Source organism: Thalassophryne amazonica, chromosome 9 (genome assembly GCF_902500255.1).
Source record: "Thalassophryne amazonica chromosome 9, fThaAma1.1, whole genome shotgun sequence".
NCBI classification, from domain to species: domain Eukaryota; kingdom Metazoa; phylum Chordata; class Actinopteri; order Batrachoidiformes; family Batrachoididae; genus Thalassophryne; species Thalassophryne amazonica.
This window is the reverse complement of record NC_047111.1, coordinates 15,984,287-16,009,148: the sequence shown is the minus strand read 5'-3', so window position 1 is coordinate 16,009,148 and position 24,862 is coordinate 15,984,287. Positions and strand designations below refer to the sequence as shown.

The 24,862-nt window shown below is 41.3% G+C and overlaps 1 pseudogene; it reads right to left on the bottom strand.

Annotated features, from left to right (window-relative positions):
• Positions 1-2,417: 2,417 nt before the first annotated feature.
• On the bottom strand, positions 2,418-23,113 carry LOC117517899 (annotated as a pseudogene).
• Between the last annotated feature and the right edge of the window lie 1,749 nt (positions 23,114-24,862).

Sequence of the window (24,862 nt, the reverse complement as noted above, 5' to 3'; positions counted from 1 at the left end):
ATGTGGTCGCTTTGTTTGAGGTAGTTCAGGAGGGACATGCCTGAGAAGCTCCAGCCTGTGGTTGACTATTTTGAGGACACCTTCAGCAGTTGCCCAGGTAGGAGAAACTGCAGGGGTCGTTTTTGACCTCTATCCAGGAAGGGCTGACACACACAAACAACAGCGTAGCAGGCTGGCACCGCCATATGGCTGCCAACGTCGGCTGTCACCACCCGAACATTTGGGTGTTCTTGGATATACTAAAGAAGGAATAAGCAGTAAAAAGTGTCATTGTCCAGCAGTTGGGAGCTGGCAAGTCCCCCCCATCACTAAGTGTACGGAGACACCACACACAGAATACAAACCATTGTGCCTGACTACCAAGAGAGAGATCGCTTGGACTTCCTGTGTGATACTGCCTACAATTTGCAGCTATAAGCAATGTCCTAAAATAAGAATATTTTGAATAATTGAAAAGACTCATTGACACACCTTACATGCCAAATGATCAAATAGTAATGTAATTTTTTAACACTTAGTTAAACAATTAGTTAACAATTAGTTGTTACAAATGAAGTCCCAATAAAACAGGGACGTTTTGTTTATATTTACAGTCGTATGTACAGTTTGAAAAGTAAATACATGTAGTACAAAAGAAAACATGCACAGAGGTGGAAGGTATGACCTAGAACCAGTGTCGCAGACCGAACAGTCCCCCCTAAAATTGGTCCGCCCTGCCTTCACTGCGCATGCATCATTTGGGACCACAGCAGCTCATCTGAGGAGTCTCGTCACCCAAAGCCATCAAAGGGACTAAAGGGATTATTAACCATCAGACAACAAAGTAAGACCTCTTAAGTCATTCAGGTCAGTTTTAAGCAGAAACGAGGTGCTAATCGGTGCCGCTTTGAAATGACGGACACGCAGTTAATGCAAGAGCTAGCAGCTCGGGTAGCTGTGGCGCTCCGATCGCCTCCTCAGTCTTTTATGGTGAAATAATGCTGAGTTTATGTGGAAATGATTGTTGTACAAAAGCTTCAGGTATCTGTCGCTGAGACAGATGACTGGAGGCAGTTTGAAGCAGAAATGAGGTTTTAATCTGTGAACCGCTAAGGACGCATGTGAAGATGCAAAAGGCAGACCAATTTTAGGGGGGGACTGTTCGGTTGGCGACAGCGTAAAGTACATGGGAAGATTTTTTTTTTTTTTTTTTATGTCAGGCTTTTAAAAATAACAAAAACAGCAAAGATCTTTTGCATTTTGGTTTTTATTTATAAACAGAGCTGAATTTTGTTGATAATCTACAAACTCAGTGAGGATGTTGTAAGGAGCTTTGGTACTTTACGGCACAACAGACGTTTATTTTTCTTCCAGTGAGGATGTAGAATTATTCATATTACTTAATGCTGTAGTTTATCTGTATGGAAGGTTTTTTTTTTTTCCAGTGTTTATTTTAACAATCATCATGAGAATACTGTAAACACAACTCAGGTAGAGTCAAGTTTAAGTATTTTAAGACTCATCAATTAAAACAAATTGACAATCTTACCAAATGCACAGTTAATAACGATGCTGAACTACATATAATTAGCTTTAAAATGAACCGAAACCCAAAATGTGCTTTACTGTAAAATAAAAAACAAAGTGAAACAATGAAAGTATTAATATCTAACCATCATAACTGCAATTTCAGTTAACGTCATTGACCCATGATCCGTTATGTGGCCATCACGCTGTAGGCACGAGGCTTTGTTCGGATTAAGCTAACAAGTAATAACACGTGTCGTAACAAACACATGATCAAGTTGAATGGTTCAAGAGAAAATACGGGAAAAAAAAAAATGGAATCATCTCATCTGGAGGCAAATCAAAACTCAGAAGGTCTGCAACATCATTTTGTACTTGTAGATATTTACAATGCGTGTAGTGACGGTATCTGAAAACAGCATTTACGGTACACGGACTTTAATTTTCAGTATCTGCCAATGAGGATGTAGAATTTTTATAAACACACCTCACATTACTTCATGTAGAAAAGTAACAAGTAGAGAAAGAGCAAATCATCACATATGAAAATGTTAATTCATCAAAATGCAACTTAACAATTGCACTTAAAAAAGTCTTTCTCTCTTCAACTGAAGGACGTGTCTCAGACGTGCACTCTGAGCACCCTCTGTAAATAGCTAAAGAGTTATTATTCAGCTACCTGTTTTGCTTATGAGCATTAGCGCACTGGACAGTAAACAAAACCTAACTTGTCAGAAAGCTAATGATTCTCACTCGCAGCAAATCAAAGTTCAAGCATCGTCACTAGTTTACCAACAACACGGATGTGGTGAAGTCATCTGAAAGGATAGAAAACATTCTGTGGAAAGCAGCATAAATAAATCTGTGGCAAATGAGACGTAAAAGCAGCAAGTTAAAACTCTTCTGGTGAACTACTTCCGTGAGGACAGTTTGCATTTTCAAATGCTCCGGTTAAAGCGTCAGCAGCACTCGAACCGTGACGAATGGAAGCTGAAGCTGGATCAAAACAGTTTGATGATGCTTTCTCTGGACTTGCCGACTCCGACCCACTTCACTGAAATCACAGAGAGACAGGTTTAGTATTTTAAAGAACACCAGGCTTACATTCAGGGCCTTCACTAACCCGGTACTTGCAGAAAGTTCTCAATGAAGCAAATATAATTTTGCGCCTGCTTCGGCAGATCCTCAAAGGTCCGAACGGTTTCGGTGCTGCAGCACCAGCCGGGCAACGTCTCGTACTCCACTGACACCCGCGTCAGAACGTCCATATTCGCTAGAGGAGTGACAGATCAATAACAGAGACTGAGCGGCAAAAAAACGAAATGTTTCTGCTTTGGATTACAGTAAAAGTAAGAGATACTCAATTATACTGCAGAACATGGACAGCTCCAGCTGAACTGAACATTCCAGATGCCAAATCTGATTATGTGATGAGTGCCCGACTGCCTTGTCAATGGTTACTGACAGTTTATACAATCAGGAAAATAGAGGCTGACCACAACTTCAAATCTGTTGCAAAACACTTTCTTAAAAACCCAAGATATTGCATTTCCCTCGAGGAAAAGCTGACCAAAGTAAAATAAAGCAGACAGCAAAACAACAACAAAAAACATTTTGCATAAATTAACCTTCATGACCTGCTTTAAAATAAATAAATTAATAAAATTTAACACCCACTTCTGGAGTCCAAGATTATTTTCCCCAATTTTCTTTCAGAAATTAAGTACAGTAGTGTTCAGAATAATAGTAGTGCTATGTGACTAAAAAGATTAATCCAGGTTTTTATGGGGTTAAAATTGTCTCATTAATATTTGTAAACGCACGCAGGGTGAGCTACAAATAATCATTGATTTGCAAATGTGTTCAGATATCCACAAATGCAAATTTCATATTTATAACTTGTAAATTGGTCTTTGCAAATAATGTTGTATTTGAAAATATAAAACTTAATTTGTAAAAAAAACAAAACAAACAAAAAAAAAAATTAAAAAAAATTACATTTGTAAAACTGGAAATTGTATTTGTGAATTGAGTTTCAGCATTTGTGGATCACCAATTACACGCATTCATCTCTTTCCTGTGACGTAATTTTGAGACATTGATGTGGCAAGCTGAAAGTATATGCCCCCGGATGAGAGAAGAACGACATTTCAGAATAAATCATTTCACTTTACCATAATGGAGGTGTCTGATGGATGGGTATGCATGTGGTGATATTGTCTGCAAGGTCAATAATTTTTTTAAATTATGATGTGTCCACGGATTTCATCACGGGGAGGGGGGCAGGGGGTGTTAGTGATGTACTCTTTAATCGTGATCGTTACTGAGTTTTTAAAATGCTTATTGCAAAGCGTTCCTTTTTTTTTTTTAACGACATCATGCAAGTTTTAGAAGTCCGCAGACACTGATCTGTGTGTTACAGATACAAATCAGTTTCCTCGGATCCGCGGAGTTTTGAGAAGAATAAATGCCACTTAAAGCCTGGCTGTTGCGACAGTTGTCGTAAAGCGGGACTGGTTGGTTGCTGCGGTGACACTGTGTGGTTCCTGTGTGAAGCTTAGCTAAATGTAACGTGGACATCGCAAACTTTTAGAACTTTCAAGTTTTTGAAAGAATTTTGCAGCATGTCTGTGTCACGAAGCACGCACAGGCGCAATGCTGTTTAATACGGTTATTTGAACCACTGCATTAAAGAGTACAACACCCCCGCCCCCCTCTCCATGATGAAATCCGGACACATCATAATTTTAAAAAAATAATTGACCTTGCAGACAATATCACCACATAAATACCCATCCATCAGACGCCTCCATTATGGTAAAGTGAAATGATTTATTCTGAAATGTCGGTGTTCTCTCATCCGGGACCATATAGTTTCAGCCACATCAATGAATGGAACCACACTGCCATCTAGTGGATATCCAGTGTGTGTGAGTGTGTATTTGTGAATCAGTCGGCATTTGTTTGTGGATCTGTGTGGATTTCGTGAAAAGAATGTCTCAAAATTACGTCACAAAGGAAAGCGATGAATGCGTGTAATTAGTGATCCACAAATGCTGAAATTCAATTCACAAATACAATTTCCAGTTTTACAAATTTTTTTTTTTTTTTTTACAAATTAAGTTTTATATTTGTAAATACAACATTATTTGCAAAGACCAATTTACAATTACAAATATGAAATTTGCATTTGTGGATATCTGAACACATTTGCAAATCAATGATTATTTGTAGATCACCCTGCGTGCATTTACAAGTATTAATGAGACAATTTTAACCCAATAGGTTTGAGTATATTTCTTATTGTTACACGGGAAACAAGGTACCAGTAGATTCAGTAAATTGTCACAAACCCAACAAGACCAAGCATTCATGATATGCACACTCTTAAGGCTATGAAATTGGGCTATTAGTAAAAAAAAAAAAAAAAAAGTAGAAAAGGGGGTGTTCACAATAATAGTAGTGTGGCATTCAGTCAGTGAGTTCGTCAATTTTGTGGAACAAACAGGTGTGAATCAGGTGTCCCCTATTTAAGGATGAAGCCAGCACCTGTTGAACATGCTTTTCTCTTTGAAAGCCTGAGGAAAATGGGATGTTCAAGACATTGTTCAGAAGAACAGCGTAGTTTGATTAAAAAGTTGATTGGAGAGAGGAAAACCTATACGCAGGTGCAAAAAATTATAGGCTGTTCATCTACAATGATCTCCAATGCTTTAAAATGGACAAAAACAACCAGAAATGCGTGGAACAAAATGGAAAACAATCATCAAAATGGATAGAAGAATAACCAGAATGGCAAAGGCTCACCCATTGATCAGCTCCAGGATGATCAAAGACAGTCTGGAGTTACCTGTAAGTGCTGTGACAGTTAGAAGAGGCCTGTGTGAAGCTAATTTATTTGCAAGAATCCCCCGCAAAGGCCCTCTGTTAAATAAAAGACGTGCAGATGTTACAATTTGCCAAAGAACACATCAACTGGCCTAAAGAGAAATGGAGGAATATTTTGTGGACTGAGAGTAAAAGTGTTCTTATTGGGTCCAAGGGCCGCAGACAGTTTGTGAGACGACCCCAAACTCTGAATTCAAGCCACAGTTCACAGTGAAGACAGTGAAGCATGGTGGTGCAAGCATCATGATATGGGCATGTTTCTCCTACTATGGTGTTGGGCCTATATATATCGCATACCAAGTATCATGGATCAGTTTGGATATGTCAAAATACTTGAAGAGGTCATGTCGTCTTATAGAGGACATGCCCTTGAAATGGGTGTTTCAACAAGACAATGACCCCAAGCACACTAGTAAACAAGCAAAATCTTGGTTTCAAACCAACAAAATTAATGCCTCGCAGGTGTGAAGAAATCATGAAAAACTGTGGTTATACAACTAAATACTAGTTTAGTGATTCACAGGATTGCTAAAAAAGCAGTTTGAACATAATAGTTTTGAGTTTGTAGCGTCAACAGCAGATGCTACTATTATTGTGAACACCCCCTTTCTACTTTTTTTACTAATAGCCCAATTTCATAGCCTTAAGAGTGTGCATATCATGAATACTTGGTCTTGTTGGATTTGTGAGAATCTACTGGTACCTTGTTTCCCATGTAACAATAAGAAATATACTCAAAACCTGGATTAATCTTTTTAGTCACATAGCACTACTATTATTCTGAACACTACTGTATAATGCCCATGTGATGCATATCAAAATGTTCAGAACACTGTGAGCTGTCAGAATGTGAGACATTGGTTTAGAACACTGTGGAGAGAAAAAATTGGACACTAAACCCGTCAATATAAAATGTGTTTTTAGAAAGTGTTTCGTGTCTTGAGTGAATATACATTTTTAACTTGTGTGGACAAACTCTGTTAGCAGGCAAGTCTTTAGGTCAAAGAAGTAGTGCAAAATATATAAAAAAGCTTTTAAAAACAATCCATATATAAGCTACAAAACAAATTGGTGCTGTGTTTTGGTGAAAGAATTAAGTACTTTATATTTTTATAGACTTTTATAGCTTTATTTTTATAGCCTTAAAGAGAAAAGACAGCACTCTCTCTCTCTCCGTCTCTCTTTCTCACTCGCTTTCTCTCTCGCCGCTTTCGTGCTGCGCAAACTTCAAACTTTTTGGAAACACGAAGCCTTTCAACTGTAAAATAAATGTATCATAAGTAGGGATGGGTATTGATAAGATTTTATCGATAGATGCCATTATCGATTCTGCTTATCGATCCGATTCCTTATCGACACCTCCTGAATTTTGTACTAAAAGTAGGCTTTACAGGTTTTCTATGTATTTCACTGAATCTTAAAGTAAATAAATCTGAAATTGGTCACTATATCCTTGATCTCTGGACATAAATAAAAATAAACAAAATGATGTTTCACTTTGAAGTTATTAATTCAGACTGGATTCTGTAGAAGAATTTTTAGGTCCATATTTGAACTGTGATGAACTATCAAGTGTCCTGATCCGAACTGTATGTCCTCTGGTTGAACTAGCAGGTGTTCAACCCAAAAAAAAAGGGCTCTATTAGTCATTCAGTCTGTCAGGGGCTTTCCAAGGCCTCTTAGGTGCTTTCCCGCAGGCCGCGTGCAGGGGCCTCAGGCCAGCTGCACGTGTGGCTGAGGCCACGTGCGGAGGGGGCCTCACGCCAGCTGCACCTGTGGCTGAAGGTCTTTTAAAAAAATCAGTTGTAAATCCTTCATGTTTTAATGGGAGCGTTTGTCACATTGAAATAATGGCCTAACACCTGCTTAGGGTTCACTAGAGGACGCTTCCAATAGAAAACCATGTCTTGGGAATGAAATAAATAAAAAAGTCGAAGGAGGAGCGATGCCCGCGGGTCTCCATAAATAGACGAGCGCGGTTGTCATATTCAGTCTCTCTAGAGGACTCAGTTTGTCTAAGCTTTGTGTCGAAGGCTTAAATAAACTTAAAAACTCTGTGCATTTTATCTTGCTTAAGGCTGAATTATTCTAAAGTGTTGTGTCATTTTCTAGCATATCACTTGCAATTAGTTTGTGTTATCTAAAAGACGACATCCTGAGAAGACTAAAGACGAGCCGCGACAGAACTTGGCGAGCCAGCCAGGAGGGTCCAGGGGCATTCCGGCAGCCTGGGGCAGTCCAGCTCATCCCTCCAGACCGTAAATAACAGTGATCACGACTAAAAGGTAAGCAGAAACCTTTTATAATTTCTGCACGATCTGGAGGAGTGAGTCGGGATTTCCGCCCAAGTTGACAGGTGATATTTTTTAATTGCCTCTTACCCAAAAGAACCTGGACTAAGAAAATTGATAAGAGACTAAAAAAAGATAAGATTGAAAATTATCAGGCCTTGTAGATAAAATGCTCAGAAGGTGTGTGTGTTCCCGGGAAAAAGAATGTCTATGTGAGTGAAAGGTCAGGAATGTTCATGAACTCTGGTGCGGAAAGAGTGCGTGGAGAACTAACCTGGATGCTTGGGGAATAATTGGTGTTGAAATTCGTTACTAACGTGCCGGCTGATAGCATGCGCTGTAGGGGTTAATTTAGGGGAGTATACTGACAAATAGATACAAGGTAATACAAGGTTGTTTAAAGAGTTTAACAGAGACTGAAGTGAAATAAGTGAGAAAAAGAGTTTAACAGAGAATACGTGCAGAGGAAGCACAAGATAAGTGCCTGAGGGGGCGCAGTAGAAATACCGTACGTGATAAAGAGATTTAAAAGTGCAAAGTGGCACAGCTGACAGTAAGTAAAAGAGCTCAATAAAGGACGTCATTTTTTAAGAAAAGAGAAAAACTATAAAAAAAAAATAAAATGAATGAAGAGTTAGTGCAGAATACATGAGAATTAATGAAGCAGAAAATAGTGCAGTAAGGCACCAGATACACGCTTGTGGGGCGTGGGAGAAGAATAAGTAATTAAGTACACAGTAATATGAGTTTTTTATAAGAAAAGAAAAAGAGAATATTTTCAGTGCAAAGGCACATTAAGCTCACGAGGAGCTCAGTAAGTGAAAAAAAAGGTAGAAGAAAGTGCAGAAAGGCACAGGATACGCACGCGAGGCGCGGTAAGGCGTAGAAATAAATGAAATATTGTATGCTCAGAAAGGAGCTTGTGAAAATAATATAGTAAGCACAGGATACGCATGCGAGGCGCGGTAAGGCGTAGAAGTAAATGAAATATTGTATGCTCAGAAAGGAGCTGGTGAAAAATAATATATTAAGCACAGGATACGCACGCGAGGCGCGGTAAGGCGTAGAAGTAAATGAAATATTGTACGCTCAAAGAGGGCTTGTAAAAAAGTAATATATGAAGTTGCTGACAGCGCCGGAGAAGCTGTCTAACGTGAAGAAGAGATACATGCTTAAACAGAACACATTGGTGTTAAGTGAATAAAAAGGTTGTTTAAAGCCGCGGAGTGAAAAGTGGCAGAAGTCTAGATAGAGATATATAGAAAGTTGTTTTTAATAATTTTTGTGTATAAGCTTTTGAAAATTGTGTGTGGGAGAGTGCTGAGTAAGCGGGGAGGTGCAAGCAAAAAGCTGTGAGGGCTTGCAAGCTGGCTGACATACAAGATTAATGTGAAAGAGTACGAGGGGGAGGTATTTAGACCCAACAGGAGGACTTGGGAGGTGCATGACAGGCAGAGAGGAAAGTGTGAAACAGAGACAGTGAAGAAAAAGACAGGAGAAGAGTGCTATGTAAATACAGAGAAGGTAGATATTATTTCAAAGAGAGAAAACTAATAAACAAACATAGCAGAAAAAGACGAGAAGCAGAAAGTAAAAAAAAAATAAAATAAAAAAATAAAAATTAGAAGGAAAATAGAAAGTCGGGAGCAAAGACATTAGGAGGTGTTAGGGTTGTAAGAGGATTAAATAAATAAAGTTGGTTATAAATCAAAAAGAGATAAAGCTTAGATTATAGTGAAAAAGCTGACAGACTGATCAATGCTTGGGACAGTCTTTGATGGGAGACTTAAGTGATGATGAAATAATACTCCCAGAACATTACTTGACTGACGGAGACATCGAACCCAGGGAATCAGGACACATTTTTGGCTGGAAAGGACCTATTTTGACAGGGTAGGAGCAGAACATTGGCAGGACGAACAAGAGATCAATCAGAAATTATGGCAGATTACTAAGGTAATCAATCTGAAGCAAAAGAAAGAACAATTCCCTCTAATTAATTGGGAGCTGCTGATAAGACGTCTGTGGCATCAGGGTTTAACCCCGTGGCTGGAGCTGCTTTGTGCTGACCCTAATAAAGAACTTAGCATACCATTAAATCATTTAGTAACACTACCAACCGATCCAGGTGAAGAACTGTTTCCTAGGTTGACTCTGACTGTGGTCCCCAAGGAAGGTTCGGTGGGAAACAGGTAAATTTTCATATTTAGTTAAAGAAAAAGAAGACGGGCATAGCAGTTGGAAATTGAATCCTTTTAAGGGTTTAAAATACAAAACAGGTGTTACAGCCAGCAAGTTATGGTCTGGATCAGGACAGCCCCTGAGGGACTACCAGAACACCATAGAAACACCTCACATAGCGTTTGTCAGGGTTACATGGGTAACTCTCAAGGTCAAGGTCGGGAAAGTACGAATTAATTTAAAAGTAAATGATGAGGCTATAGCTCAAAAAGTGGAGCTCAATCCTAGACCAGAGGGACAGATGGTGTTATCGGCCCAACAAGAGAAATTGTTAGAGCAAATACCACCAGTGGTGTGGTCCAAAAGCAAACGGATGTAGGACTAGTAAAAACAGCCTTACCAGTAAAAATAAAGTAAAACTGGGAGCAAAACTGCCTCACCAAAGGCAGTATCCATTAAAACCTCAGGCTATTGAAGGCATAAACCCAGTAATTAAGGGACTAATGGCAGCTGGAGTTCTAATAAAAACTGCAAGCCCATGCAATACTCCTATCTACCCTATCCCTAAAACAATAACTAAGAGTATCGGCTGGTACATGATCTGCGTCCTATCAATGCAATAATAGAAATGGATGCACCTATAGTACTGATCCGCATACTATACTATCAAGCATCCCTGCTGGAGCAAAATGGTACACGGTAATCGATCTGTGTTCAGCCTATTTCAGTGTGCCTGTGCACCCAGACTCACAACATTTGTTTGCATTCACATTTCTGGGACAACAGCTACGTATACACGGCTACCTCAGGGACTGAACCTGTCCCCAGCCATCTTTAACAAAGTCCTGGCTGAAGATTTACAACACCTTGACATACCCAGTACATTGGTGCATATATGGATGATCTCCTTATGCATCAGAGACTCAAGAACAGTGTGAAAAAGATCATTAATTGTATTGCATGCATTGGCAGATGGAGGTCATAAAGTAAGTAAGGACAAATTGCAGTTCTGCAAACAACAAGTAGAATACTTGGGAAGACAGTTGTGTGGGACCACGCGATGTATAGCCCCAAGCCAAGTGGAGGCTATAATCAAGGCTCCCAAACCCCAAACAGTGGGACAGATGCTTTCATTCCTTGGGATGGCAGGGTACCGTCGGCCGTGGATTTTGTGATTATGCTATAAAAACTGCACCTTGCGTGCCATGATTAGAGCAGTGGGCAAACAAGCAATGCAGCTCTCCTCGTCTGGACAGATCAGGCAACGGGAGCTTTTGAGGCCCTAAAAACAGACATGCAATCTGCTCCCGCGTTAGGTAACCCAGATTATGGGCAACCTTTCCATTTGTATGTTACTGAAAAAGCTGGTTATGCTTGTGCTGTACTAATGCAGGAAACAAATAAGGAAAACACACATTTGGCCTATTATAGTACAAAGCTTGACAACATTGAAACAGGATTGCCACCATGCTATCAGGGTCTAGCAGCAGCTGCTTTTGCATTTCAAAAGCATCATCCATAATCATGGGACATGCAGTAACGTTGTACACGTCGCATCAGTTACATGCCCTGCTAACCAGTCAACGTTTTGTCTTAACACAAGCTAGACGCACTGGATATGAAGTTGTGTTGTCCGCTCCAGAAATAACAATACAACGTTGTCACACGGTGAATCCCGCCACCAAATTGACCACACCGTTAGATGGTACTCCACATAACTGTGTGGCAGAGACAGAGAAATTTTTGAGAGCCAGAGAACATTTGTATAATCACGCCATAGATGCAGATCTAACCCTGTTCGTGGATGGCTCATGCTTTCGGGATGCAGCGGGATTGCATGCGGGTTATGGGGATTGTTAAACTAAACACGGATGGCGAGACCTTTGAATTCCCAAGGAATTGATCCGCCTGTTCAGCCCAACTGGCAGAATCAAAGCCTTAACTATGGCTTGCCAGATAGCTAAAGATCAACGTGTTAATATCTACACAGACTCAGCCTACGCTTATGGCGTATGTCATGTACATGCAAACATTTGGAAACAAAGGGGATTCCTGAGAGCAGATGGCACCCCTGTCACTCATGGAGAAGCGATTTCCCAACTGTTACAAGCTCTCCAATACCGTCTGAGGTAGCCCTCATAAATGTGCAGGGTCATCAAAAGAATAATAACACTCATAGCTCAAGGTAACAACGTAGCAGATGACGCAGCGCGCAAAGGAGCACAAGGAGAAATGTGTTTCCCCTGCTAACCATCAAAGATTGTGCCCCACTGGTTTCACTTGACACACTGATAGTGGCTCAAAGTAGGGCCAGTGGAGAAGAAAAACGAATGTGGGTTAAACGAGGCGCTATTGAGACATGCAGTCAGGGGCCAGCAGACAAGCTGTGGCGCAGTAGTCATGGACATTTGTGTTACCCACCAATTTATTACGACATGCAATCATTTGGGCCACGGACCCGATCATTGTTCGCGAGTCCAAATTATGAACAAACTACAAGCTGTCTGGTGGTCACCATATATGGCAGCTACAGTGGACCGTTTGTTGAATGAGTGTGAGGTAGTGCACAGTACAATGTCCGGAAATCATTCACAGCCCCTTTAAGCACCACATTCCGGTCCCTGATGGGCCATTCAGACATCTTATGATGGATTTCATAGACATGGGAGCTGAAAATCGAGGTTAAACGAATGAGATTATGTTTTGGTAGTGATAGGCAGATTCAGCCGATGGATTGAGGCAGTAGCCTCTGCAATCAAGACCATAAAACGGTAGCCACAATTCTTGGTGCCGAGATGTCTTTCCAAGATTTGGCATTCCAGATACTATCTCATCTGACAACGGTAGGGCTTTTGTAGCCAAGGTTACACAAGAAACATTCAAACAATTGGGTATCAAACAGAAGTTTGGGTGTGTTTATCACCCTCAATCAAATGGGGCAGTGGAACGGGCTAATGGCATTTTAAAGAACAAACTAGCAAAATCATAGCAGACAGCAATGGCAAACTAACCTGGCTGGATGCGTTGCCGCTTGCTTTATTGTCAATGCGCTCACAAACTAACCGACTAACCCATTTGACACCATTTGAAGCTCTTACAGGTCGGCCGATGCCTATTCCATACCTGAGAGGACCCTATGAAGGGACCATCGCTGGAGCAGCTACAAGACGAATGGCATAATTATCTGAGACAGTTAACCCAAAAACTATCTTTTTGCAGGTCAAAGGTGCTACCAGAAGACAGAGAAGCAGAGATTCCACTCGAAAATCAGAGCATCCAGCCTGGTGATCTGGTTTACGTCAAGGTGTTCAAAAAGAAGTGGGACAGGCCACGCCGAGAAGGTCCTTTTAAAGTTATTCTTGCCTCACGTACAGCAGTCCAAAGTAGACGGTAAGGACACTGGTTTCATTTAAACCACTGCTGTAGGGTTGGTGGCCCAGCGCCCCTGCGGCCTCGGCAAAGCTCGTCTTGGCAGAGCCGCCGGGCCAAGGGGGGAAGCAGGAAGAAGCCAGAGACCCTACAGCAGCACCGAGGGACGGCCACGCCTCCCTGCAGCCAGAAGAAGTCACCGAGGGAAGGCCACGCCTCCCTGCAGCCAGGCGAACACCGGCCAAGGCGCTCACAGAGACTGATTGAACAAAGATGACGCACAGCTTCAGAGAGTAGTGGATCCCTGCCAGATAGAGCAGCAACAGACTCAGATGCAGACTCAGAGACCAACTGGAGACTGTAGGCCAACAGACAGACAGAAATACAGGACCGACAGATAGCCAGGCCACAGGAGACATCAGACTCGGACAGCAACTCAGTAGATTTACCGACAGAAGAACCGCAGGAAGTACAACCCAGACAAAGCACAGATACACCACACATCCCTAGTGACAGCTCATCTAGTGACGGCTCACTTAGTAGCACATCTCACCAGTCATCAGAGCAATGATGAAGGAATTATTCAAGGGATTGACAATACTACTGGTGGTCAGTATGGGAGAAAATAGACATCCAAAACATACAACGGACTGTGCCGTGGCCATGGCCGCAATAGCAGCTAAACAAGGCATTCTAAACACAGGAAAAACATATAATTTGGTATACATTAAATCAAAAGCCTACAAGAACATAGGAATACAGGGAAAGCTGGGGGATTACATATTAGGCGAAGCCATTAGCATCAAATGTGAAGAGGAGGGAACACTCAACATAGAGGTAATTTTGATAAAAGAGGATGCAGGGAAACCAAGCAAGACGTAACTGTTACAGTACATGAAGCCACAAAATGGGTAAAAATCAAACCAAGGAAAAAGAGGACAATTAGAAGCCTAGAACAAGCAGTCACTTAGGGAGATGGGATCCCAGTACAGACCTAGCCCGCACACAAGGGTTGAAGACCAATTTATTTTACCAATGGTTGAAATTTTCGGCTAGGCAGATCAGTGAAAAGCCTTGCATAGCCTGTCACCGGAAAGGTGTGATACCTCAGGCTAAACCCCTACCTGTATCAACAACTGTTATAGGAGTCCCCCAACATAACTCAAACCAAGCAGAATGCTATACCACAATGTGTTATGAAAATGGCAGTAGGTGATGAAAAAATATGCTGCCGACAGTAAACTTTGTCCAGTGCCCCTAAGTACAGAAGGAACCGTTCCACCTATGATTAAAATAGAGAAAGGGATGATACACCCATTCTGTATAGCTAAAGGCTTAGTAGCACAATACATAAGCGATTGGCAGGTAGGGACGACCCAGCCAAAACACCACATACAGTGTATGCAAAGCAGCAAGAATACAAACCGGCCAAAACAGCATGGAACATTACCGTCTGTCACACCCTGCCAGCAGCAGGCATACAGTGTGAACAAATAGTACCGGCCACAGGGGGGTCTGTAATTGGACTGAATCTCACCCATGCTTCATGGGTATCTACTCCAATTTAGCTAAGGGAACGGTACCCTTATCTGACATCTTTTGGATATGCGGACCAAAGAAGGAACTCCTGTCATCGCTGTCCCCTAATTGGAAGGGCCTTTGTGCTCCTGTGATGCTCAGGAGCTATAACAGTAATTGAAATGCCAAATTCAATACAACCCATGCCACAGAAACTTCGTGAAGAAAGAGAATAATGACGTTTAAACAGACTACAACATCACAGTAAGAAACGGATACCAGAAGGGATACCCGACAGTTAGAAGCCATGACAGTAGCAGAGTTAAAGCAGAGAAAGATGCGGATAAATGGGGATGGGCATTGGCTCGTCGGGGTTACTCCAAAATCCGTTCTAGGTTCCAGGAGGTGCAGTGGATTAATTACTTGTGGTGATAATCAACAAAGATATTTGAATTGGACATGGCAGCTGTAGGAGCCTTAACCAACCAAACTGCACGCCACCTCGCTAATGACAATGCAAAATAGATTAGCTATCGAGATGATGATGGCTGAACAGGAGTTTGTATATGATCAAAGCCCCGAATGTGCACAGCTATTCCCATGCGTACAGGGGAAGACGGAAATTTGACAGAGCTCTTAATCACACTTGAAGAGATGCACAGGAACTGTTAAGTAACCATAGGAGGGAGAATGAAACTGACGATTCTGGATACATTGTAGGGAATGGAATGAATATTGGCCCACTGTTTCATGTTTGGGACTCTAAGGAGGAGGGTGGATATCATGGAAAGACTGGTTATACCAGATAGGTGTAATCTTGGCACTAACAGGGGTGGCGGTCTTGCTGGTAATATGTTGTGGTTCCCTTGATAAAATTTCTGGTCAATAAATTGCTTTCATCCACAGTAGGACAGCTCCCACTGTTAGCCATCCGACCCTAGAAGAAAGCACAAAACGAAACACGACAGAGAACCAGAATATATGAAATGGATGAAATACCAAATCCTCCCCGACAGCCCACAGCTCCCTAATATTGTGGCATACACCCCAGATAGGGAGGACTGGGACGGACCGTGCTTGGTGATATTGTAGACGAGGAAGACATGCACGCACATTTACATTCACACATGCACCCACAAAATGAGGGATAGGATAGACAATATCTGAAAGAATGACATGGAGCTGTAATAATGAACGTATATGTATATTACTAGGACACAGGAGTATGGCTGAGAGACCAGACTCCCCTGATCAGGGACCTATGCCTGATCTGCCTCTATCAAGTCTGATTGGACTCTCAGAACTGTTTGGAGAAGAGGATATACAGGAGGGATGGTCGAGACATGATTGGTCGCCACAGCCGCCATCCATCCAGCAGCTAAACCAGTTGGCAACAGAAGGATCTTCATCGTTCCAGCACCTGGCGATGACGGCTTCACAGAATCTGCCTGCAGCAAGAGTCGGCCGAGGACTCCACCATCACCTGAAGGACCCTTTGGACTCAGGAACACACCCCTTCCGCAGATGCCATGGAGACAGTCACATGTGTCAGTGGCAACGATACCCTCCAGGGGAGGCAGCCAAGGTCGGCCATATGCAGCAACCGCCCGAGTGCATCCTAGACCCAGTTCACTGCTAGGACCTGTCCCCAGCTTTCCACCCCCAAGGCAGGAGAGATATTCTGATCAGCCCAGTACCTCTGGAGGAGGATCAGCAGGGGTAGACCTTAGCCGAACTCACCCACCAGGACAGAGGGGAGCTTTGTACAGGCTGCTAAATGCCCAGAGTGTCCCACCACTTGCCTGTGCGACATCAACAATACTCCCCCCACACACGAAATGCCTTCCCCCTTGTACTTCCTGTCCCCTGGACTGCACAACCTTAATCTGGTCATGGTCACCCCACAGGACATGGCAATCTTGGTTCGAGAGCTTCGTCTTCCACAAGAGTCTGTTCCAAAAACCTTGGAGCAGCTCCTGCCCCTCCCAAATCACACCCATGAGCTATTTGAGGAAATCATGCCACAACTAAGTCAGACAGCTGCATACCTGTTCAGGATACACCGTGACAATGCCAACATCTCTTGTGCTCAGGAGGGCCTCCATACTCAACTGTGTGGTCTTCAGTCTAGTATGGACATGCTAGCCTGCATGATGGAGCATATGGAAAGGGAACAGCTAGGGCTGGCCACCACCACCTGAATGTGGGCAAGAATTCTCTGGGGGCCCTGTACAACCTGGCCAAGCAGCACAAGGAGCTGGAAAGATCCATCAAAGAACTGCACGACTGTCTGAAAGCCAGAATTCCTCATCCTCCCCCACTACCCCTGAAAGGCCAACCTCCCCATGTTCCCCAACTTCTCCCAAAACTTCAGATGCTGAGTAAATGCTGAGGAGCGCGGACTGACGTAATGGCACTGAACACGGACTATGATCTTGGTTCTTGAGTTTGAATTGCGGACTGGTTTCAGAAATCTGAGTGTAAATAAAACAAAGAAGGATATATGTTAGTAACGAAGGTTGGGTAAATGTCTGTCCTTACCATCATCTGCGTAACACAGATAAAGCTAAATGCATACACATAGATATCACATTGCAAAGTTATAAAAAGGGAACCCTTACACGGCGTGTTTGTAGATTTAGTAGTAAAGATGCACCATAGGGACCCCTTTTTTCTTAAATTATAGCATGCCTCAAGAGACATGCATTGCCTAAATTTGGTGTCTGGCCAAAAAGGGCATTAGAAAACAAGCTGAAAAAGAAGAAAAACAAAGTGGAGAATGTTGAGAAATGGCCTATAATGAAAACCATTATACGATTGACTAAGGCAAATGACTTAAGGACGGACATGAAGGGAAACCATTTATTGTGTTTATCATTTAACTAGACATAGCTGCACTAACCTTAGAATAGTTACTTGATTGGTTGACTAAATAGTGGTAACGTAGGGGTTATTTGATGCATTTAAATAATAAATGTGTGACGCTTTAACAAAAATATGTAGAACCAAGTATAATGGGTTGGAGCCTCTGGTTGAGTGAGAATAGATGCCAGAAGATGATTGGTTGCACTGATGTCAATGTGAAGCCTTTACTTTGCCATGATTAAGAGGTTGATGTAACTTGTTTTATGTGGCCATTTTAAGTGCCTTGAATTACACCAAAACTCAATGTTTGAATGTCACCTTGTGTTGATATAATCCAGCTAATTGCTCACCTTGTGCCTTAGTATGTAGGTTCACCTGCACTGCAATATATTTACCATGGAAGTATCACTGATATTCATATCCGCACCAGAGTTATCAGTAAGTCGAGTGCTGTGTTTTTCTTTTTTATTGCAATGCACAAATGAGGATGTCTTGTCAGTAAACAACCCAAGGTATAGTTGATGTAATGGGACTCTTTCGAGTCCCAGAGGAGGGACTGTAGAAGAATTTTTAGGTCCATATTTGAACTGTGATGAACTATCAAGTGTCCTGATCCGAACTGTATGTCCTCTGGTTGAACTAGCAGGTGTTCAACCCCAAAAAAAAAAGGGCTCTATTAGTCATTCAGTCTGTCAGGGGCTTTCCAAGGCCTCTTAGGTGCTTTCCCGCAGGCCGCGTGCAGGGGCCTCAGGCCAGCTGCATGTGTGGCTGAGGCCACGTGCGAGGGGGCCTCAGGCCAGCTGCACCTGTGGCTGAAGGTTATTAAAAAAATCAGTTGTAAATCCTTCATGTTTTAATGGGAGCGTTTGTCACATTGAAATAATGGCCTAACACCTGCTTAGGGTTCACTAGAGGACGCTTCCAATAGAAAACCATGTCTTGGGAATGAAATAAATAAAAAAGTCGAAGGAGGAGCGATGCCCGCGGGTCTCCAATAAATAGACGAGCGCGGTTGTCATATTCAGTCTCTCTAGAGGACTCAGTTTGTCTAAGCTTTGTGTCGAAGGCTTAAATAACTTAAAAACTCTGTGCATTTTATCTTGCTTAAGGCTGAATTATTCTAAAGTGTTGTGTCATTTTCTAGCATATCACTTGCAATTAGTTTGTGTTATCTAAAAGACGACATCCTGAGAAGACTAAAGATGAGCCGCGACAATTCTATCATTCTAACTTGACTCGTCAGAGAGCCGCGCAACGTTTGGAGCTGAGAGAACAGAACGGAAGACGATTCTCGTTTCTTTCTCGCAACAAGACAGGAGTCCCAGTTAGTAACTTTAATCCGCACAAAAGTGACTCATTCAGGGATGAAAGTGGTGAAAACAAAAAAAAGTTGAAACCCTAAATTACCCCCAACACCACCTACAGGAAAATGTTTCAATTCTAGAAGCTCTGAAATGCAATCTGGGACTATTCCAGACAATAAACTGCAGTGAGTGCAGCATTTAGGTGAGAAAAAAAAAAAAACAAAAAACAAAAAAACAACTTTCCTTATTCAAATTCATTCCAGTAGTATTCTGCTCTTATGAGGATGCTGCAGTTTTCTAGTTTGGCAGATAGTTCTGGAGGAAATCACTGAAGAAATTAACACACTGAAAATATGGTTTGACCAAAACAAACTGTCATTAAACTTAAATAAGACAGGATGAAATGGAGGTGTAAGAGTCACTATGTGGTCACAGGAAATATTTATTCTGTATGTATGTATTTATGTATGTTCACTGTTAGTTACTTTTATATTTTCTGTTGTGTTTCTATTCAGGTTCTTTTTGTCTCTTTCTCTAAAATTGTATAAATAATCATTAGATTATTAATATATAAACAAAATAAATTTAAGAAATATTACAATTTGAAAACAAATGAACCCGAACGTGATGACAGCTGCAACTGCTTAATGCTAACTTTTAACATTGAAAATGCCATAGACATGCTAACGCGTTAGCATCGCTCCCGTTTTTAAGTTATAAAATACATCTATCAACTGTTTCAGAAGGCCATAACAGGCCGGTTTAACACAAAAAAGGTAAATAATACTCACAGACGTATGCTCTTTAGGGTCTTAGCGGGGGAAAATTAAGCGAAAGAAAGAATAAACAAAGCAATAGATTGAAGCATTGCTTTTTAGAATTCATCATAGTACAGAAACAGCATTAGTGAAGGTTACAAATGATCTTCTTATGGCTTCGGACAGTGGACTTATCTCTGTGCTTGTTCTGTTGGACCTCAGTGCTTTTGATACTGTTGACCATAAAATTTTATTACAGAGATTAGAGCATGTCATAGGTATTAAAGGCATTGCGCTGCGGTGGTTTGAATCATATTTGTCTAATAGATTACAGTTTGTTCATGTAAATGGGGAATCTTCTTCACAGACTAAAGTTAATTATGGAGTTCCACAAGGTTCTGTGCTAGGACCAATTTTATTCACTTTATACATGCTTCCCTTGGGCAGTATTATTAGACGGTATTGCTTAAATTTCATTGTTACGCAGATGATACCCAGCTTTATCTATCCATGAAGCCAGAGGATACACCAATTAGCTAAACTGCAGGATTGTCTTACAGACATAAAGACATGGATGACCTCTAATTTCCTGCTTTTAAACTCAGATAAAACTGAAGTTATTGTACTTGGCCCCACAAATCTTAGAAGCATGGTGTCTAACCAGATCGTTACTCTGGATGGCATTTCCCTGATCTCTAGTAATACTGTGAGAAATCTTGGAGTATTTTTGATCAGGATACGTCATTCAAAGCATATTAAACAAATATGTAGGACTGCCTTTTTGCATTTACGCAATATCTCTAAAATCAGAAAGGTCTTGTCTCAGAGTGATGCTGAAAAACTAATTCATGCATTTGTTTCCTCTAGGCTGGACTATTGTAATTCATTATTATCAGGTTGTCCTAAAAGTTCCCTAAAAAGCCTTCAGTTGGTTCAGAATGCTGCAGCTAGAGTACTGACGGGGACTAGCAGGAGAGAGCATATCTCACCCGTGTTGGCCTCCCTTCATTGCTTCCTGTAATGCTAGAATAGAATTTAAAATTCTTCTTCTTACTTATAAGGTTTTGAATAATCAGGTCCCATCTTATCTTAGGGACCTCATAGTACCATATTACCCCATTAGAGCGCTTCGCTCTCAGACTGCGGGCTTACTTGTAGTTCCTAGGGTTTGTAAGAGTAGAATGGGAGGCAGAGCCTTCAGCTTTCAGGCTCCTCTCCTGTGGAACCAGCTCCCAATTCAGATCAGGGAGACAGATACCCTCTCTACTTTTAAGATTAGGCTTAAAACTTTCCTTTTCGCTAAGGCTTATAGTTAGGGCTGGATCGGGTGACCCTGGACCATCCCTTGGTTATGTTGCTTTAGACGTAGACTGTGTTTCATAATTATTGTATGGCCTTGCCTTGCAATGTGGAGCGCCTTGGGGCAACTGTTTGTTGTGATTTGGCGCTATACAAGAAAAAAGTTGATTGATTGATTGATGTATGAGCATTTAGAGACCCCGCGACCTGATACCAGATAAGTGGTTGAAGATGTACCTATGAGCATTTAGGGACTGTGTGAATCCTACACAGAGAGAAACAGACCAATTATTCTGCCTCTATGATTGGTTATGAACCAAAGATTGTCTCCAGCAGGGACTGAAACAAGAGGTGACACTCTGTTTCTGTAGTGGTTGAATCAAAGTCTCTCCAATGTTAATTTTTAAAAAATGCAAACTTCAGTTCAACTCACATCTTATCAGTTTCACATTTTAAAACATTTTTAAAATACCTTATAGCATCTGGTCAGTTTGATGATTACCACTTTTTGTAAACACCAATCACTTACCAGGAAAACTTGGCAGAGGTTGTCCATCAACCTTATAGGCCACACCCACTTTGATCTCAGGCAGTGTGTCCAAAATGTCGAGCTTCGTCAGAGCAATTCTGCCAAAAAAAAAAAAAAAAGTCTGAGGCGTTACGACGGCACTGAACATGCATGGATTTTATGACATTTATTACACTCCACTAAGCAGCTGAGCAGGGAAAAACAATACTCAGATATTTTGGCTTGCTTACGCAGAGAAACCGTTGACCATGTGGGCATATCGGACCAGAATCAGGTCCAGCCAACCACAGCGCCTCTTTCGACCCGTTGTCACACCAAATTCCCGCCCCCTGGATTGCAAAAGTGATCCGGTCTCCTAAAACACACCAAACATGAAATACAGACGTTGAAGCCCAGATTTAACGTTCATGGATACGTATGCTGGAAAGTCCTGGTCTATAGACAATCTGGCGTGCAGTGTAATTACATAATGTAACAGCTGTACCATGCCAGCAGCCTAACAATGTTGGTGATTCCAGAAAACTTCCAAGATGTCACAGCATGTTCAACAACAAAATCTGTGACAAATTATTTTTTTGCACAACTTCAGAATTCTGCCACGCTACAAAGACTACAGCAATCCTGGACCCGCTAAGGTTTTCTGAGGTTTGGACAAGGTTTCAAACCCGACCTTCTGGGACGTACATACATCCCAAACTATGGTTTCCTACAGAGAGCACTGGAGAACTGGGAATTTTAAACTGGGATACATCCTGGTTTGATTTGAAACCATTTACCTGCATGACAACTTGCACAAGATGATCAATACTTATCTTTGATCTTGATCATTCCTATTGCACAAAGAAACATTTTCTCACGTTATCCTGCTCTGTTGGAAAGCGCCGACTCCCACCCGGGTCGTGTATGCTTTGACGACACCATACACTCTGCCGACATACGATGGTGGCACTCCGAGACCAGTGCACACTCCTCCAACTGTGCAGTTTGAAGATGTCACAAATGGATATGTGCCTACAAAACAAACAGAGGTTAAACAATAAGAATCTTTATTTCTTAGTCATAATTTCTTCCAAAAAGCCTCCATCACTCACCAAAGTCTATATCCAAGAGTGCAGCATTCGCTCCTTCAACCAGAATTTTCTTACTGGGTCCAGTAAGGGCTTTGTGCATGAAGTACACACCGTCAGTCACCAGGGGGCGCAGCATTTCTGCATATCCCTGGAAAAACAGTCCTTTTAAATCTCCTAATTTTACTCTGGATGACAAATTTCTACACTCAAAATTTAAACTATAAATCTGATTTTTCTCAAAACTAATTTATTGTGACATCCAGAATAATGTTAGCATTTCAGCAAATACTGCGACATACCATTCAGACAGTACTTCTTAAGAAAAGAAAAAAAATAATAATAAAAAAATCACCTTGAGCTGCTGCAGTTCAGCATCGATGTCGACATTGAGGTTTGGGTACATCGTCAGGAAATGTTCCGCCAACATACGAAACCTGCAGAACGTCACAAACAAAGCTGAATCTTCTTTCTGGTCTCTCAGTGAGAAAAGGACATAAAGCTGATGGATGACAGCTCGCTGCTCCACGGCAAACATTTGACAAACTGTTCAGAGATTACAGGAGACTTATCTTTAAATCTAAAGGCTTCTGTCTCTTCTGCTTCATCTTGTTTTATCGCAGCAAGGCTGCTCTGTCCACCTGATGAGCACATTTTATACCTCAATGTACTGTATTAAAAACACAACACTAAACGGAAAAAACAATCTTAACCAAAACTGTTCATTATATATATATATATAGATTATATTTCAATGTATTAAATTGTTCGATATATTTTATTAAATATATCGAACTGCATAAGTGGTGGTGGCCAAGTGGTTTGTGTGGAAGGTTCCCGGTTCAAACCCCACCCCTGTTACAGGAAGGGCATTCAGTGCAAAACTTGAAACAAATTAAGTTGTTAGATGTTTTTAATGTATTAACCTGTTATAGTTGGCTTAGCTGTATTTAAATGTATTAAATTACATTTAAATTTGTAGATTGCTTAAATGTATTAAATTGTATATTAAATTATCATACAGTAATTATTGTTGCAGCTGTTGAAAACTGATGTGTATGGAGACGGTGCCTTTCCACTGCACCTTATGCCATTTCCCCCAAAATCAAAACATGACAGCAGAGCTGCCCCCTACCAGAAGGTGGTTTCACCATTTTGTGATTAGAAATGTTCATGATGATTAAAACAGGTTCTCTTTTACACTCACAGCTACAGTCATGTTTTACATCGACTCAGAAAGGTGGGTTTTTTCCAACAAATGTTAATGTTCAACTAAATTCTCTTAAACCATGTTATTAATACAACTGTATCTGTGTATATACATACATACACACCACACAGTGAGGAAAAAAGTATTTGAACACCCTGCAATTTTGCAAGTTCTTCCACTTAGAAATCATGGAGGGGTCTGAAATTTTCATCTTAGGTGCACGTCCACCATGAGAGACATAATCTAAAAATAAATAAATAAATAAAAATCTGGAAATCACAATATATGACTTTTTTAATAATGTATTTGTATGTTACTGCTGCAAATAAGTATTTGAACACCTACCAACCAGCAAGAATTCTGGCTCTCACAGACCTGTTATTTTTTCCTTTAAGAAGCCCTCTTATTCTGCACTCTTTACCTGTATTAATTGCACCTGTTTGAACTTGTTACTTGTATAAAAGACACCTGTTCACACAATCAATCACACTCCAACCTGTCCACCATAGCCAAGACCAAAGAGCTGTCTAAGGACACCAGGGACAAAATCTTGTGACTGTGGTCCCAGCTCTCTTCAGGTCAATGACCAGGTCCTCCTGGTAGGATTCAAGGATTCAAGGATTCAAAGGAATTTTATTGTCATATGCACAGAAGAACATGTTCCCTGCACAATAAAATATGTCTACTGCATTTAACCCATCCTAATTGCCAGTAGGAGCAGAAGTCGCCATTAGGCACCCGGGGACCAGCTCCAGTTGTACATCCCTGCCTTGGTCAACAGCAGGGCTGAGCAAACCAACACCGACCCATAACAAACAACACACACACATAGGCTGGCCCGGTACATAAACATATATGTGAAAAGCAAAACACGAGGGAAAAGGAGAAAAAAAAAACCTCATAGCTGCTGCATTACACAGCGGCAATGAGGAAAAAAATCCCCATCAGCACAGAAAAACAATAATCACACAGACAAAAACAAGGACACAGGACGACAACCGAGATTTGAAAAGGTCCAGTTTATCAGAACACTCCGGAGGCAGCCTGTTTGGCACCGTCAACGGCCTTGTCCGACAA